At 27.8% G+C, this 4,321-nt stretch overlaps 1 protein-coding gene across 3 annotated transcripts in view; it reads left to right on the top strand.

Annotated features, from left to right (window-relative positions):
* Positions 1–2,293, top strand: part of LOC108690902 (progestin and adipoQ receptor family member 3) — a 9,555-nt gene extending 7,262 nt beyond the window's left edge. For all 3 annotated transcript variants that reach the window (XM_018198439.1, XM_018198440.1, XM_018198441.1), the window contains exon 8: positions 2,062–2,293. The gene's annotated coding sequence lies outside the window, so the exon portion shown is untranslated. The remainder of the gene's footprint in view (positions 1–2,061) is intronic.
* Positions 2,294–4,321: the final 2,028 nt, after the last annotated feature.

Genomic DNA, 4,321 nt, shown 5'->3' with positions numbered 1-4,321 from the left:
GTCTGGTAATTTAACTTATCGCATTAATACGCACTCAGTGCGTTATATACAAATTGACATAAAAAAAAGTGTTTAATATAAATATGAAAGTGGATTAAATCATGAAATCCTAAATACATTTTATTGTGCTGTAAAATCTGTATTTTATAATTCAAAATATTTGCGTTTTACTTTTATATAAATTAAATCAATATATAATGATTTTAATATGCACTAGTGGGCATTAATACGTCCAATCGAATACACTGTAAGAAAGTTTTTTAATACACACAATGAAATTCATGAAAAATTATGACTTATTGTTAGTTAGAACAAAGTTGTGCCGTATATTTCAAGATTATATACATTTACATGGAATATTTACATATTTTAAATTTACACTTCTTCATGTCTTTTCCATATAGATACTACAAACAATATAAAATATGTAAATTTTTATAAATTGGATACAGAAAGAATTAAATACCTAATTAAGTTTTTATAATTGTTAATATATCTGATTTTAGATAAATAAAATACATAAACCAGATAGAAAAGTCTAGCATAGCGACGAAAAACGTAGATTACGATAATTCATAGATTTTCAGATAGACGTGTCTGTGTTATTGCTGGTGTAAATAAATATGTGTTGCTATTAGAACTGCAGCAACTAAATCCGCATTTGTTGGCAAATTGATCTTGAATCGCTTTTACGTCAATATGACAACCTTAAATAGCAACTTGCCAGTAATTTGATAATTTTAAAATCTTCATCATATAAAAATTCGTGCTGTGCCATCATGTCGCCATAATTAATAATGTATAGGGTTACACAATGCTATCATATTGCCGACAACACGAGATAACTTTGATGCTACTCTCTTACTGTTAAATTGCTGGCAATAAATTTATACATTGTTGCTTGCTACGATATTAGTATATTTGAAATCATTGATAACAAATACAGCAAGTTCCCAACATCATAAGCAATCAGTTTTGCATGATTTTGCTGAGAAATTTATCTGAGTTGTTTATATATGTAAAACATAATTTACATAGTTTTTATGTTTTTATATACGTAGATGCAGATTATTATCATGTTGAACATTTTTATAAGTTTTTTGTACCAAATCTTAAAAAAGTTGTATGTGCTCAATCAAGATTACTAAATGACGTATGATCATATTAGAATCTTAATTTGTTCATGAATCTCATCAATAATCTTTTATGTCCTTAGAAATCTGGAATCGTATACGATTTATATCGCAATAAAAAGATTATAATTACTAATTCAGCCTAAAGAGATACTCTTAAGAGATACTCTTAAGAAATCATTTCTTTACATGATCCAAAGTAATAAAGGTATTAATCATCCCAGTAAACGAAATGGAATTATTGAATGAACAAAAACTGGATTAAATAATATGAAATAAAAAAGAATTAAGAAAAATTAAAAAATTTGTTAGAATACTGAAAATAACTAAAATGAATAAAAGGTCGAAACGTATATTAGCATTGTTTTAATGACTTGATAAATTATAATTTTGCTAATAACTGGCGCAGGCTTTTTATGCTTCTTTTCCAAATTAAGTTTGATTTAAGTCGAGAAATCGTTATTCAATTTGTATAAAAAGAATTAATTTTTAGCCAAAATAAATTCTTTTAAATCCCATTCAACTCCTTGCTTGTCCCATTCTATTTTATTTACTGAGATACGAGCAATAAATTACACAAAATTCCAATAGCATTCTTGTAATATTTTCATAATGACATTCCAGTTATATTCTTACAAGGTTCACGTTACATGCGTGCAAAATTCATGTAATCCCCCCCCCCCTCCCGCCTCCCCATGGGTGCAAAATTTTTGATTTACTTACAAATATTGTATACAATATATTGTTATACGATCTTGTTTCCTGCCCGAAATTCGTATGTGAAAATTTTCTTGGATAATCTCACAAGAATTTTTCTTGTAAGAATTTGCAACACAGGATATATTTTACGCGTTTTAAACTCATAACTCTAAATTGAAACTACCCATTATTGAAGTTTGATATTTATCATTACAAACTTCTGTTGTAGAATCCGTCCTCGCCATGGATTGTTCCTGCATGATGAAGACGAGTGCTTGGTCGTCATGGACCGTGGAACCACCGTTTTATAGTATTCTGAAAAATACGTCTTGCGAGATACAAAATCCACTGCGAGTGTACGCGCATCGATAGTCATAACACGTACACTTTTAGGAAATATATGTTGAGACGTTCTGAATGGAAAGAGACTCTCTGTGGATATATGTATAATCCACGATATTTCGCAGCTCTATTTATATTTATTTGTTTATCACTATTTATACTTGTCTCGTGACGGTTCGTTTTATCTTAAATATTTTTTCTTTTCTGATTTTTAATTCTAGCAGAATTAAAAGTAAAACTAATTAATACTATACTTTTTAATGTTACTATACAAATATATTTATTAAATTTAATTTTGGACTGAAAAATCTTTTAGATTTATACAAATTTAATCAATTTATTCATAAAGAACTTTAGATAAGAAATTTTTGCAATTATAATAGCGACAATACGAAGAACGTATTGTCGCTATTTCGTAAATGTACTATATAACTGTTTTCTGCTGAAATTAAAAACAACTTTTTGATATTAGCAACATAGTTACTTTTGTTTTTTTTTTGTTATGTTCCAAGGAGAAGGGGATTTCAAACTATTCGAAAGAATATATATAGTTCAACGTTTTATACTTTTTTGTGAACGATATTAGAAATATCGCAAACAACACATAGTCCAGAATCGGGACATAAGACGTCTTATATTCTGATTTTGGACGTATTGTCTGGAATCGGGACGTGGGTTTTTGTCTTTAATGCCAAAATGTGTCTTTCCTTCGTCATTTCTTGAACGATATTAGAAATATCGGATCGTGGATTATTTCTGGTGCAAAAAGTGAGTCTTTCCTTCGTTATTTTCGTTGAAAGACTGACCGATATCTATTGTAACAAGGTATTGGCGATTAATTAATTAAAATGCCGCGCTGCGACATTGACGCTTGTTTTTGCAACGTAGTTAAAGTCGGAATATTGAGTAACTTACTTGCAAATTTCTATTACTTCTGATACACACTTATACACACATTTTGTAATTCGTAGAAATGAAGCCTACATATAAAATGATATGATCGAACACAATACATATTCTTATTGACTGATTTCAATATACATGCCGCATTTGGAAGCGGCCTTGATACATCAATATTTCGTATAAATAAATAGTTAGGTGATAACAATTACAATGTTGTTCCCTAAGTTGTTGAATAAGAAAAATAAATATTTTATTTATAAATTAAAATACTTCCCTTCTCTGTTTTTTTTTAATTGAACATAAAATCTTTTTTTCAATAATAAAATTACTTCATTTATCTCTCTCTCTCTCTCCCTCTCTTTAATTATTTTATATTAATGCCCATTTCTACTAATTAACTTAATTCTGGTTTAGTTTATATCTTTCATCTTTTTCTTGTTTTCTAACAATTAAAAAAAGATGAAAGATAAGTTGATAATTAACCTACATTAGAAACGAGTATAAAGATAAAATCAATGACAATAGATGGTGAAGAGCTGGAGGACAAAAATATGTATAATAAATATATATATTTATTATTCACTACATTTGCCAGCATAATTTTATTAGTTTTCTTTTTATATTTTTTAAATATTTATTATAAAATTTCCTTGCATACTTTTTTATAATTTATCTACAAAATATTATTATCTATTGAGCAAATTCTGTTGGACATTTATCCTCGTGATCTATAATCTATCTAAACTCTCGGCAAAGAGAAACCTGAAAGAGGCCATGCCAGCGTTTTTTCTGTTACCGTCGAAATCGCGTACACTACTGCCAGTACATCCATTTTCAGTTTGGGAACTACGTGACTACATACATTTTCTGACACTATTGATAAAATCATATCGATTTATCGTATCAAAAGTAGATATGGTTCGTCTCTATACTAAATCCTCAGGATAGAAGCGTGCTAACCATCTATAGGAGGGATAGTTTAATAAGTCATTGAATAAAAAAAGTTTAATTTCACATCTCCTACATATGTAAATAAAAATTGTTGAATTTTAATAAATGAAATTGGAAATTCAAACAAATTAATTTAATGAATTTTATCTCATATAATATTTATCTTATAATATCTTATAAAATCTTATAAAATCTTATAATATCTTATAAAATTACGAAGTTATATACATTTATGCAAATGTTCAGCCCGTTTTTATCAAACATAATTATTAGTATATGTATCAAAGTTTCTA

The sequence above is a fragment of the Atta colombica genome, unplaced genomic scaffold, assembly GCF_001594045.1.
Source record: "Atta colombica isolate Treedump-2 unplaced genomic scaffold, Acol1.0 scaffold38, whole genome shotgun sequence".
Classification (NCBI taxonomy): domain Eukaryota; kingdom Metazoa; phylum Arthropoda; class Insecta; order Hymenoptera; family Formicidae; genus Atta; species Atta colombica.
This window is presented reverse-complemented; position numbering and strand designations above follow the sequence as displayed.